The 15027-nt window shown below is 44.3% G+C and overlaps 1 long non-coding RNA gene across 1 annotated transcript; it reads right to left on the minus strand.

The window, feature by feature from the left end:
• Positions 1 to 5639: 5639 nt before the first annotated feature.
• LOC125553791 lies at positions 5640 to 7233 on the minus strand. The gene is made up of 2 exons (XR_007304207.1): positions 7110 to 7233; positions 5640 to 5799 (listed from the first exon to the last, which is right to left on the minus strand). It is a non-coding gene; the product is annotated as an uncharacterized LOC125553791 (long non-coding RNA).
• Between the last annotated feature and the right edge of the window lie 7794 nt (positions 7234 to 15027).

Genomic DNA, 15027 nt, shown 5'->3' on the forward strand with positions numbered 1-15027 from the left:
TCTTGCCACCTCTAGTTGATGCTCAAGAACATCAACACATTCCAATTCCAATCCATAATCATTTGGTAACGGCCATGCCGCACTGCTCGCAGATCTTTGTGTTGGTGTCACTTCATCCTGAAATGTTTCTGTAAGTACACATGACTAGGGCAAAAATGTAGTTACAACATTGAAGCGAGCAAGATAGATTATTTTGTACATGGCAAAACAGGACTAACAATAATGTTACACGTCATGAAGCATAAGCAGGTGATATTTAATTATCAAAATGGTAGTCTGTGCTGCCCGCATACGGAAATCTCTCTTAGCTCACCAGAGGAGCATGATGTTGGGGCCAAATCCAAAACACAGACAAGTTACCAATTTAGACAGCATGTTGCATATAAGTAGGCAAGCAGTTGGGCATTCTGTAGCTCAATTAAAGTCTCAGGGAACATAATGAATAGCAGAGGGATTCATACAAACCTACTACAGTAAGAAAAACTATGCAATCATTAGCCTAGTATAAACTAGATTGTGAGCCTAATGCAGTAATAGTTGGTTAATAGACTTCAAAGCTTCAGGCACACTTCGCCAGAGTAATTAAATGGTAAGGCCTTTAATTATGTCAACTAATAGTTATACAAGTACCAAACATTAGGCATCATTGTTTGGGCATCTCATTAACCGAGGACAAATAAAGCAATTGAAAAGAGCAATTTAACTATGCCTGAAACAAACAAGCAATTGAACTATTGAGTTGGCAGCATGCATACATACACGCCTCAATAACATCCATGGCTAGCTACATTTACTATATAAAGGAACAAGTAATGTAATATTGTTTGCCCCCTATGAAGTATCTCTACTAGTATGTAATCAATATCCTAGTAATGATAGGGAGGCTAATGATGTGAATATGCGTTTGGTTATGACATTTATGACATCGACAACTCTACCATGGCAGGAAGCAGTTTCACACTGTTCACTACTATAAGATGTTTTGGATATTTAAAAGTAGACTACATCCGTAAGGAGTGAATAGACACATTAAAATGTGTTTACATACATCTGATTTACAAAAAAGTTAGAACATCATATAGTAGTGAGTGGAGGGGTTTTTAATCAATGGCCCAATGACTGGGTTACAGGTGAAGAACCCTACGCAAGCACAATGTCAGACAAATAGGATGTCCTGGTAATTGTAATATAGTGTGACTTACCTTAACTGGTTGAACAGGCTCAGTGCTCCTCCTCCTTCTCTTGCAAGGCTCCTTCCTAACATCTTGTACTTGGAAATCCTCAATCTTATCTTCATTGCACCCCCTCTGCAAGGTGGCACAAACTAGTTACTGGTCTCCTTGGAAGATAAATATGCATACTTTCCAGTCTGTGAACAACACAAAAGGATGATATTATAACAAAACAACACCACACAATGAAACATGCCACATCTCTTGCACACAATGAAATGAGCATTTACTATGTATGCACTATGTAAAAACTAGGCATACCTTTGAACTGGATCTCCAGGTACTCTTGGAGAGCCTACTTTAGTGTACAGCCAAACCTTTATGTCACCTATCAGTTATACAAGCCCCCACCACAGCAACCCTTAGTGTTTAAACATTGACAAGCTCTGTTAGGTCAAGAACAGCAAGTAATCAAAGCAAACAGTCCTAGTATGCCTGGCTGACACAAACAAGCAATTGAACAAATGTGTGAGAAATCTTACATATCAAGAAAAGAAGCATACAAGGAGGCTTAAAGACCATCACTTGACTGACCAGATTTAAGGGGCATTTAAACATCATGTGCAACGTATGAACTAACATAAACATTGCATATTTCAGATTCTATAATGAAATGCAGATGTATTAGGTTATGCCATGTATGGTGATGCCTAAATTTTCACTATAGTAGGCAGGAGTGATTCATCATTGAATTGCAGGTTACGGGCTAGTTCTATTCCGCCTTTTCAGAGCTTATAGTCAAAATAAGCCATAAAAGATGTAAAGAAGTCATTGTTATGGGCTTGGGCTTAACTTATTTCGCTTTGGAGGGGGGTGTTTCGGGTAGAAGCTTGCTAAAACTTGAAGGGAAGGGGAATAGTGAAATGACTCTGATGTTTGCCTATATTACACTCAAAATGCCACTGCTCACGCCCGCGTCACACCTGACACTCAAGTAAAAACAAACATGCAAGCATTCATTGCCCCGCCCGCTTGCATCTCCTCTTCCCTTTCCCTCTACCTCGATCCCCTGCCTACAGCGCTAGGGTTCCTCCAGCGAGCCGTCGTCACTGGTCCCATCTGGCCTGGTCCTCGACGATGCTCTGTCCATCTAGGCTACATGGTCGGCGGGTAGGGCCAAATCTCCCCGACTGCTCCTCCCTCTGGCGCCGCCCCTCATTCTCATGGTCTCCAGCAACTGCTCCACTGTGGTCCGTCCAAGGCACTACTCCAGTGGGCGCCGCACAACTACGGCCGATGCCACACTACGGCAGAAGGCACCTCGTTCCCCCTCCCCTCCTCCCAGGCCGTGGCCTTGGGGTGCTATTGAAGGATGAGCTCATCCAATAAGGTGAGGATCTATTCTGATTTTTGCCAAATTTTCATTCTGATCAGCTATACGATGAATAGCTATGAGCCGCTTCTGCTGCTACTATATGATGCATTGCTATGAGCTGCTCCTGCTGCTGCTATATGATGAATTGCTATGAGCTGCTGCTGCTACTATATGATGAGTTGCTATAAGCTGCTCCTGCTGCTGCTATATGATGAGTTGCTATGAGCTGCTCCTGCTGCTGCTATATGATGAATTGCTATGAGCTGCTCCTGCTGCTGGTATATGATAAATTGCACACTGCTGCTGCTGTATGATGAGTTGCTACAAGCTGCTGCTGCTATATGATGCTTTCAGGTGGTGCTGCTATATGATAATAACCAACCACTTGGACCATCGAATTTCGATATAATTGTTCTTCATTTAAATTTAGGTCATGTGTTCTAAATTAGGCAATGGGACCTCTATGGAAGACATTGACCAAAGTAGATTGTGCCAAGTAGATGGTATCTTTGTATTTGCATTTTGAACAAATATTGATGGACTGTTTTCCTATCATATTAATTACTGCACTAGGTCCAATTTGTGATGTTTGCAAGTCAAATTAATTTTCATATGGGCAGCAAAATGACAAAATATAATTCAATCTAGACTTTTCACTAATCATACCAGAGATAAGCTGAAAAGGCAGGCAATGAAAAGAATTGGTTGGCTTATTACCTGGAGCTTATATTCAAAGGTGCTTATTTTCTTAGGATAACTCGAAATAACCGTCCCTAAGAAACTTGTCCAATAGAACTGACACACAAATAACATGTCACGATGATTGCAATGGAGGCCCAGTTCTTTTTCCATATTCTCCCAGAATCTGACCCCTACCCAAATTCTCCCAGAATCTTTGAGCCCCATTTGTTTTACAATTCTATCTAGTTAGGGTCTAATTAGGTAGGATTGTAAAACAAAAGGGGGTCAAAGATTCTAGGAGAAGCTAGAGAGGGGCAGATTCTGGGAGAATCCCGCAAAAGAACTGGGCCGGAGTGACCTACCATAGCACACTGTATAGGCTCACCGCTGCCTCTCCTTTTTTGTGATGTTCCATGAAATTGCCACATACATCTTGTACTTTTTCATTGTGTGACCCTATCTGCAAGTTGACACGGCTAATTTCAAACATCTCAACATGATAATACATTGCATATCCCTTGCGCATATTTAAACACCTAACGATTGTGTGCGTAGCATAAACTAGCCATGACTCTGTGTGCTGGACTAGCATGCACTCTAAGGGAGTCTAATGTAGTGCACTAGAATTCATACATGCCACCTACGATTTTGTGTACTGTACTACCTCTGCTCCTAAATATATGTCTTTGTAGAGATTCCAATATGGAACACATACAGATGTATATAGATGCATTTTTTGGTGTAGATTCACTCATTTTGCTCTGTATGTAGCCTATAGTGGAGTCTCTAGAAAGACTTATATTTAGGAACGGAGGGAGTATCATGTATGACATCTACATATCTAATTTAGTAGCCAATGGTAGAAATAATTGTCTGCACAAAGGGACTACTGGTCGAAAATCCTAGCAAAGCACGCTAGCAGGCACACAATAATACAAGAGAGAGAGATGCACTTACATGATCATAGCAATGCTCAGTACATGATCTTGGTTAGCTAAGCTGTTAGATCTATAAGAAACATCGCCCTTGTAGTTTTTGCCAGTTGCATAACATGTAACAGCGACCTGTTAGTATATTTGAAGTACATCGAGCAAGTGATGCAGGACGGGTTTAAAGGTGACAAGTACCTAGGTCGTGGCGGGTGCTTGGCATCTTGCCAGATGGTGGGAATCAGGTTAGAGACGTCAAGGGTGATGAAGCTGCGCTGGTTGTCGGGGTCCGGTAAGGAGATCTAGAACCGTCGAGTAGGGTGTTTGTGGAGCGGCTCTGGTAGCATGGACTACAGGGTGGGCAAAGCGGATCTGAGACCGTGGACGAGGGCGTTAGTGAAGTTGCTCCGATGGCTGGGTTCAGGATGGTGTCGACGATGCGGATCTGCGGCCGTGGACGAGGTGTCGAAAGCTGCTCCGGTAGGTTGGACGAGGGTGCGACGAAGCGGATCTGAGGCCGTGGACTTGTGCGTTGGCAAAGCGGCCCCGGTAGGGTTAAGAATGGTATAGGCGAAGCTACTCCGGTAGGGTTGATGATGTGTCGGCAAAGCGGCTCTGTTAGGGTTGAGGAAGGTGTCGATGAAGAGGATCAGAGGCCGTCGACGGGGGCGTCGGTGGGGCGGCTCTATGGGGGTGTGGACAAAGCGTCTCCGGTGGGGAGTACGAAGGAGTCGCTGCAGATGCGCTGCGGTTGACTAGAGTACCTATGAAGCAGATTCGGCGCCGTGGACAAAGCCGACACTAAATGGGCTGTGGTACAGAGGTGGATGAGTAGTCTACTTGTTTCTAGGGGAGGTTGGAGCACTACAAGAAATACGTCAACTTGTGACCATCGATCTTGGTCATTGTTTTCCATTTGTGACCTTTTTTATACCAAAAACAGATGCTCAAAAGCTAGCCGTCATAAACTGAAATTAACGACCTTCTTTGGGATAAGGTCATGGAAGGCAACGACCAAAACAAAAGGTCGTTGATCTTATGACCTTCTGTTGGTCGCTAGCTCTCTGCCCAGGCCACGTCGGATCCTATGTGGCAAGCTGAAGTGGCAAAATTGTGACCAAATGAAAAGGTCGTTCACAAGAATCAGCCCGGTCCAGTTCGGTGTTTTACATGGGCCGAGCCCATTAATTCAGCGTTTTATATTTATTTTCTTCTTAATTCTGGTCGGCTTCATGGGCCAAGCCCAACATTGCAGCCTTTTTCATTGTTGGGCCATTGCCTTTTTAGTCCATTAATTTTCTAGTTTCAACCATTATATATTGGAGCTGGTCCCACTAGTCAGCCAAGCCCCACATGTCATAATCTCATACACCGGTCCCACACATCAGATATTTCAAAATTGCTCAGATTATTTTGATAAGTGGATCCCACTAGTCAGGTTTCCAATTTTCACACTTTTTAAATCACTATTTCAAACAAAACAGGACAAACATAATTTATCAAATAACAGTAAATCTGTTACAATGTCACAATCTCGACAGTCTATTACAGTCAAACAGAATAAACAAATCTCTCGCAAGTAAGGCATCACGGCTTTGCACTTGGTTTCATGGCTTCACACTTCAAATTTGTCCTGGCGCTCCTGTAAAAGAGTAAACACAAATTCTACCAGCATTAGTGTACTACTACTGAGGCCAGAACCAAACAAATGCAATGGCAACACTAATATAAGCAGCATGGCTGATCCACCCAGTAGTCCTAAATTTGGGCACTATCATAAAATATTAGAAAGGGAAAATAAAACAACAGACTTGCATAGGGAAATTTTTGCTTTTACATATCTTATACAATAATTTGTTTATGGCAGGAATGCATTAGTTTGTACAATACTAGAAAGTGCAAATAAAACAACAGACTTGCATACAGCAAATAAAACACGTTAACCCGCTGTTATTCTACACTTCCACTACAGCATTCAAGCTCATGTTAGGCACTAACAATACTAACCTACAGGTACCAGGCAAGGTATATTGGTACAAGTGTAGGTCATGCAATGAACGTCACTGCAACACATTCACCTGAAGAAAAGTAGTACAATACTACTCTACTACCACGACCATCCATTCAAGACAACACCTACAATACTAGCAAGCCCACACAGACTACCATCACAAGGCAGGAGAGAATGAAGGGAACCAAGACGTGATGATGATAGTGTCAACGATGATCTGATTGGGATAGCGTCGCTGAGGTGGATAATCTATACACATTGTTAATCAAAAGTAAGAGCTGCATGACTAAAAAAACTAAGTATTGTTCTGAAAGCACAAAAACATTAAGAAACCCCGAAACAAAACACTAAGCTATTAACACTAGAGGAGCAAGAATACTATAAAACTAAGGTGTCTCAATCTCAAGGGAATATTGAATTACAAATTTCATTCTAGATTATCAAATTGTGATCATACCTAACATGTTGTTTTTCATACAGCTAGCCGGGTCGCACTTGATTAAAGGGTAGGTGAGCCCAGGATAAGTAGCAGTAGGACAATAATGGTACATTCACAGCTTCGGTTCAGTTCAATATCACCAAATGTATCAGTATACGGGCAGCAATAGTATCCTCGAGCACAGCAAAACAACAGCTTGACCCATATAAGTCATAGCTCGGAGGAAAGAAAGAACAGGTAGGTTCAGCTAGCTAAGTATTCAGAGTTGAGAGCTAAGAAATTTATTTGTTTATGTTGTAACTGACAGACCTAGTACGAGAAACAAGCATAGTGAAATAGTATTGACTGATTTGATGGAAAAACAAGCTAAGCTACTTATGATGCAGCAGCAGGTGACCATCCAATCAATGATGCAGCAGCAGGTGCAAATATAATATGATGTGAAGAAGAAGCTAGCTGGAGTGGTGGGGGATGAAACCAAAATTACAAAGCATAGTTGGACCTCACATCACCACAGTTTTATGGTTTTATAACCAACAGGAAACTATGCAAAGCAGAGGAGGTCAGATAGTAAAAGAATTATCAAGCGGAGCAAAGCTGCAGCGGGACCATCAAGCCGTAGCCCTGAAGAAAGAAAGAACCAATAGGGTCAGCTACTTATTTATTCAGATTTGAGAGTTGAATAATCATCAAAAAACTAAAGATATTGCTCAGCCAACTAAATAACACATGATTCAGTCACACGGTATAATTCTGACTATAATATAATAAGAACACTAAAGATACTACATACTTAGAACTCAACTAACAAGTGAGAATGATCCAATCTGATGCAAACAACCGATTTTATTTGTTGATATTACTAAAGGAAGTGAATAAAACAATCTGCAACAAACAAGCTTTGATTTGCTGCTCCAAATAGAGGACCCTAGGATTGGGGTGCTGATCACATAAGTGAATAACAGTGAATGACAAATGATCTGCACTTAAGATCAAACACACACCAACCAGCACCAAAAAAGTAAAGGGTAAATAACAATCTCACACTATTATCACTAGTGCTCAGTTCATCATAGAAGAAACATTGCCAAATACAAACCTACCTAGGAAATCAAACATTGTAGGAATCGGTATATCCATATATTTTGAAGATGAGCAGCAGCAAATTGATATACTTACACTCACACATGCAGTTTTAATTAATTAAATTAGCAGGCAACAAAGGCAATTGGAAATCTAGGGGCAGGAGGTAGTGAGATCAACGCAAGATATACACTACTAGAGGGATCGTCAAGATGTAGGGGATGGAGGTGTCTCACTTGGTTTCAAAATAAGATGCACACAAAGACAACCACATAAATATAGCAGTGCATAGTACTGAGGAAAACAGGGACATCTCTTTGCCAACATGTATAATTCGGAGCAGCAATAGCGAGCAGAGGAAGATGAGAGGGAGATGGAGATGCTACCTATCGTGGTGGGTCGGTGTGGACGTGCTTGAGCTCGGGGCAGGACCTCTTGGTCGCCCTAGGAGCAGAGCAGCAAACCCCTCATGGCACTCCTGCTCGCGATGCCGTACAAGCCCGCCACCTAAGAATAGCAAGATATGAGTCTGAACCAGGATATGGATTCAGCAATAATAACCATCATCAACAAGCACACTTCCTTTCATGTAGGTTTAAAATATGAAATAAAATCATGACTCAGTTATATATGATAAAACAGAAGATATGGTTCAGTTATAGTCATATCACCTATACAAAGATCAGGCAAAGATATATTTTGACGTGAGGACCAGCATGTCTGCCTCAGCAACTATCTAAAATTATCAAATACGCCAACAATAATTTATTGATGCTTCCCACCACTACAAAAAAGACACATCCGTGACATTTTGGGCAGAACGAATTTCTTCCTGTCATGCTTATGACACTTCTATGACAATAATTGTGACAAAACCCGGCATCATCATAGATGTGGTGGGCTCCTACTTCTATGACAAAAAATGGGCTTTTCTTCCTGGGCGGGCCGGAGAGGCAACTGCATGACATTCTTTGGGCCGTCCATGACGGAAAAACCATGGTAGAAGCGAGGGAGAGGAAAATATCGGGGGAGTTCCCGGTTACGGTGGGTGGTCGGGGGCCAAGCGATGCGCATTTCTCTCGTATGTACGTGTGTGTGGGAGGCGTTGGGCTCTAACTGAACCCGAGAGAGGCGTTGGCCTCTAACTGAACCCAAGCGATTGCACTGTAGGCTACGCGTTACTGAACCCGTGCGATCGATCGATCCCTTGCTGTTAACTAAACCCGAGTGATTCCTTCACTACTTCTGCTAACTGAAGCCAATTGAACCCTGCTGCCTCCTTCCCTGGATGAACAGTGAGCGTTGTTGGGGGTTTGGATGAATAGTTCCCGGTGGGGGGTTGGATGAACAGGAACCCGTGGTGTTGCCGCTGGATGAATAGGACCCCATCGATCGAGTCGGTGGAGGGCTGGATGAACAGGACCTCATGGTGGGCTAGATGAACGGGACGGCCCCGTGGAGGGCTGGTTGAATAGTAACCGGTGGAGGGCTGGATGAACAGTAGCCCGTGGAGGGGTGGTTGAACAGGACCCCATGGAGAGGGCTGGTTGAACAGTAGCCGGTGGAGGAGCGGTGGAGGCTGGATGAACAGGAGCCCGTGGATGAACAATGGCTGGTGGAGGCAGGAGGGGAGACACCGTGGATGAACAGTCGCAGGTGGAGGCTGGAGGAGATCGGTGGTGGATGAACAGTAGCCCGTGGAGGCAGTCGACGATGGAGATGAACAGTATCCCGTGGAGTCCCGTTTTGCAGTACGCCACACCCCTCCCGATGAACAGGACCCCCATTTCGACCGTAGCGCTCCAACACAAGTCCGTTTCCTCTGTTTTGCGGTACGCCACACCCCTCCCGATCAAGAGGACCCCATTTAGACCGTAGGAGGTCCAAGAGAAGTCTGTTTCCTCCGTTTTGCGGTACGCCAGACCCCTCCCGATGAACAGGATCCTGTTTCGACTGTGGCCGGTCGAACACAACGCCGTTTCCTCTGTTCTGTGGTATGCCAGGCCTCGTTTCCATCGGTTGTTCTGTACAAGCCGGTTGGCTCCCGATGAACAACACGTGTTCCGTTGCCTCCTGATGAACACGACGCATTCCTTTGCCTCCCCATGAACACGACGACGACGCAATTTCTCCGTTTCGACCCAACCATGTACACGAGCCCTGGCCGTATATATGCGCGAGTAGGTGTTCGAGACCCCACCCGTATGTATGTACGTGGCCATATTTTTTGGCGTGTGGTTGCATGTACGTGTACACGGTTTATACGGGACAGCCTGAATTGCTACGTGGGGGGCTATACTATGACATGTGCTGCTACTTACTCGGCCACGGTTCATTGTTGTAGAGCGACCGATCGACCAGTATGTACGTACACGTTCCGACAAGACAGACAATGCTATGTATGCTTCGACTGGGTGGGTCCCAGCTGCCAGGAAGGATAAGGACACACTTCCTTGCGTGTGAAGATATAGCTGCTGGGTCCCAGCTGTCAGGTTTTTTTGCCCATAATAAAGATGCACTTCCTTGCGTGCGAAGATGTAGCTGGTGGGTCCCAGCAGTCAGGGGGAGAAACATTATTTTTTAGGGTAAAAAGGATGCAATTGCATGCATGCGTCCATAGGCATGGTGCGTCCCCACTGTCAGCCTCTCACGTACAGTCATCTTCCGATGACTCGTTTGGTGACCACGTAGACCACACCGAGCCGAGCGCACCAAGGCCGATGGACGATGGCGAGGCCCCAGACTGGAACGACCCGGAGATGGGGAAGACGTGGAAGTGGAGTCGCAGATGGAGAGGAGTGGAAAATTTGACTGGTTCGGGTGTGTGGCAGCACTGCCGCCCACGGGAGACGGGAGCAAGAACAGAGGTTGAATAAGAAGCACGGCTGTTGGATTAACATCCAATGGTCCAGCTGCTAGAATCATTTGTTGATTAAGTTGACAAAGCCCTGCGTACACGTCCGCTTAGTAGGCCCACAAGTCAGCCACAAAATCTGACGGGTCCCAGCTGTCAACGGGAGGAATAGTTTTTTTTGCATAACAAGGAGGCAGTTCCTTCCGTATGAAGATACAGCTGCTGGGTCCTAGCTGTCAGGGGGAGGAAACATTTTTTCTTCAGCTTAATAAGGAGGAACTTTCCTTGCGTGCGACCATGGACGTCGTGGGTCCCAGCCATCAGGATCTCCACGTATAGTCCTTTTCCGATAACTCTCATTTGTTGACCATGCCGCGCTGAGCACAGTGAGGCGGTGGACGACGGCGAGGCCCCGGACGGGAACGACCCGGAGATGGGAAGATGCAACAGTGGAGTCGCAGATTGAGAGGAGTACAAGGGTTATAACTGGTTCTATTGCGGCATGGGGCTGCAGTCGGTGGAGAATAATAGGAGGTGTGAAGGGGTGGAGGGATAGCCTGGCCGGCGGTGGGGTAGCGCTTTGCAGAGATGTGTGCTAAGCAGAGCCGCTAGCCGCCGGAGGCTGGCCCAGGAGGTCCCGGTGACGCTAGAGGAAGAAGATGAGAGATTGAAGGTGGATGCCGGCCGTTGGATATATATCCAATGGCTGTGGATGTCATAATCATTTGTTGACCAATTGAGAACGCCCTGCGTAGGCTTCGACCTATTGGCCCACATGTCAGCCTACAAAAATGTGGCATATATTTAACCCATGTTTTCTAGAATGTATAATCCAGTTGTTGGGCTGGGTGAACAAATAATTGCGCGTCATTGTGGCCCATTTAATATTTTCTAAGAAATCCCAGCCCATTTGCACTTTCTCAAAATACACAAATTAGCTGGGCTCGTTCTATATATAATGTTAGGTTAGAAGGAGCAATTAATATCAAAAAATAAACCGGAGCGACAAATTTTTTATATATAAAATTAACAAATTAGCGAGTTATTGCTCAAAATAAAAATGAGCGCGTTATTATTACATTGGTCCTTAAAATCTTCGCAAGCTTTTGTACACAATCACCAGGATTTTCCTACCTGCAGAAAGGCATAGCCTAGTGGTGGGTAGGGGTTGATGTCTTCCCACCCACCCAAGTTCAAGGCATGGTACTTGCAATCTGGGTTTGTTGCACCAATTATACTGTAGGGGGTTCTCTTACAGTATTTTTATCAAAAAAGTATTTTCCTACTTGTGAGTTAAAAACAACGAGGATTTTCCTTGCCAACTTCTGTTAAACATTTACTTTATAAGTTAATGACACATGGGATGTTTTTATAATGTATATATAAGTCTCTATAAAATATACGATAATAGTAATAATATAAATATATATAATGTGGTTAGAAGGGAAAACATAAATTGGACACAGCATTATTATTCTTATATATCGATAAATAGAACAGAGATCTGCATTTTATTAAAAAAATACATTGGGCTGCCGATCTTTAAGAAAAAGTAAAACCTACACTGGGAAGCCCATAGGCCGGTATGGACCTCAAAAAATAAGTTGAAACCACTGTCTCCGTATATCGTGGGTTACGCATACCTAGGCCTAGCTGATACTTGTTCGCCTTCTGGAAAAAAATGATACCAGCTAGATCCCTGAGAGAACTGGAATAAAGAGGGGGCCGACGGCGCGACTGAAGAAGCACATCAGACATGATTTTGTTTTCTTCAGTGGATGGCTCTCGATGGCGTTTTTTACTTGCCTCTGCACCATACAACTTGTATTTTTAGCCTCCCAGTTCGTGGTGGACCGGCAACCCATTTGCTGGGCGGGCCAACCTACAGAAACCAACACTCGTTTTTTCATCAAGCCCCAAAAACAATGCAATACTATGCTTGTTTTGAGGCTGAAAACATTACGACAGGGGTTGAGCGGGGGAGGGGGAAGACAGAGCAAAAATATTAAAAAGAGTTGATGCACCGTTGCTACCCTAACAAAGCAGGTGCAATTCTTCTTGGGAAGAAGGTGTGCCGTTGACACCCACACGTCACAAATCCCATGATAGACATACTAACAAGTTCACACACAAGTACAACATAACAGGTAAATATTCGTATCAAACTCACGTTCACAGGAAACGTTCATATTCATAGCCAACATTCACAATCAACAACTCAAAAGACTCATATATACACAAGTTCAGCATGTCTATGCATCCAAATGATTGATAGATCACACGAAAATATTCATAGATAATTCACAAAAAGATTCAGATATACACATGTTCAGTATGTTTATGCAACCAAATGATTGAGATCATAGCCAATATCATCATGGACGAACTTTAATTACCTAGGGTACAAACTGGTAAATGGTGTTCAGTCGGAGGTACTTCTTGCTAAAATTAATGCTTGTACGAGTAAACTTTTGAGTACATAAGAGGCAGCATAGACAATCTGAACTTTTCTTGTAGGTTTATCCTCAAATAGTAGCCTCATGATGAGGGAGGTTTGAGCAACTTGGCCACTACTTCCATCCAACTAGTTTACTGGCTCATCTTGGTCCTGTAGCTCGCCAAAATTCTACATTGCAGACAAGAAAGGGGGCGGTTGAGAAAATGAACCACCCAAATTTTTTGTGCAGTCCAATTGAAATGGAGCATCCCTGGCGTGCAGACTAATTAAGTGCCAGATGAATATACACGTCAACCAACTTGTCTAGAATCTTTAGACTCCATACCATACAGTTCGCTACCATATGTGCCAATAACCAAAAGGCACATGTTGGGACCAAAGACTGGATTGCGTTTTTCTAGTCTATGCGCCAAGCAATATTTTTGGCGTTCACTCTCCTAATACTTGGAGTTTGACAACTGGTTGACGCCGGCTGATACTCGAATGAATATAGGCACTTCTTCTTGTCAACATCGATGCTTGTCTGAGTGAACTTTGGAGTACATAGCAGCAACATAAGTATCTGTCCATCTGATATTTTTGTGCAGTTCTATTGAAATCACCCAATTCAATGATTTGCCTGTGAGTTCAGGATCCAAGTTACTCCTTTATGAAATCGGCAAACAGTACCACAATACCAAATTACCAATACATATAGCAAGCACAATAATCAGGATAAAGGCCAGTACCAACCTGTGTGAGGTAGCATATAAATTACTATTTCCTTTGACTGGAAGCCGGGATAAGCAAAGTGACTGATAACAAAGGAAGGAAGCAAACCCAGATTAGCGACTGACAGGAAAGGAAGGAAGCTATCGAGGCAATGAAGCACCCATAGTTTTTGTGTGGTTCCACCAAAATCGAGCATCCTTGTTGGCACATATATTGAGAGAGTGAGATTACTGTAATAGTGGGACTAGTTGATGAAACATACACTAACAAATAGAAGCACCCTCATTATCTTAATGGGTAAAGTTAGCAACATAGTAGTCTTGCTTAAAGAGAGGTATTAGTTTATTTAATCAGTGCCAATTAGCTCAACACTCAAAGCATTGGCATGTATCATAGGTTGCAAAACTTTAATGTGCAAAGATAAAGGAGTTTCTCATGACAGTAGCATGATACAAATAGAGATGACAACAAACTAATATGGATGAAGGCCTTAGGCCGGTACCAACCTGACCAAAAAAGCTTATTCATGTAGTCCCAGAAGAGATGATAAAGCACTCAATGGAATCACTCAATAGTATATATTTTGTGCACTTCAAATGTATGGTTGAAATCACTCTTGTTTACCAGTGCTGAGATTATATCGAAAGATTATCAAGAACTTCCAGCAGAGTTAAAGCACTGGCTGGGATACAGTTCATTGTATTGTCTTGTGTAGTGGATGAGCGGTGGCCTTCCTAGGACCAGAGCGGCGGTGACCTACCGTGTACTACTCTGCCTCGCTACCGGCTGCGCCCGCGCACGCGCGCCGGCTTCGTGGTCGTGGCGGCGGAGGACAGCCAGGGGGAGCCGGCGATCTCCTTCGTCTGCTCCTGCGACAGTACATCCAAGAGAGCTTTGGAGTGCGCCCAGAGCGGAGCCGCCGATGTCCTTCGGCTGCTCCTGGGACAGTATGTCCAAGATAGGTTTGGAGTGCCAGGAGGCCATGGTTCGAGTGGTGCCGACAGAAGGAATGGATCAGAGGAGAATGAGTGTGGGTCTTTGGCTATGGCTGGGAGTTGGGGCTCAAGTTAATATAGCGGGCGAATGGCAATAAGCCGCGACAGACGGATGGACGGCTGGCGCTGGAGTAGGTTCGTCAGCAGCCGCGTGTCATTAATGTGGGCAGAGGACGGAAGGATGGCCATGGTGTCGTAAAAATGCAGAGCAGTCGCTTGCATCGGGATGCTACGCGGGTGGTGCTCTCTCGGCCGTCGCGCTGCTGCAATGTTGGCACCAGTGAGAGGTCGTGTCGGGCGTGAATGCAGACGCTGCTTC

Source organism: Triticum urartu, chromosome 4, assembly GCF_003073215.2.
Source record: "Triticum urartu cultivar G1812 chromosome 4, Tu2.1, whole genome shotgun sequence".
NCBI classification, from domain to species: domain Eukaryota; kingdom Viridiplantae; phylum Streptophyta; class Magnoliopsida; order Poales; family Poaceae; genus Triticum; species Triticum urartu.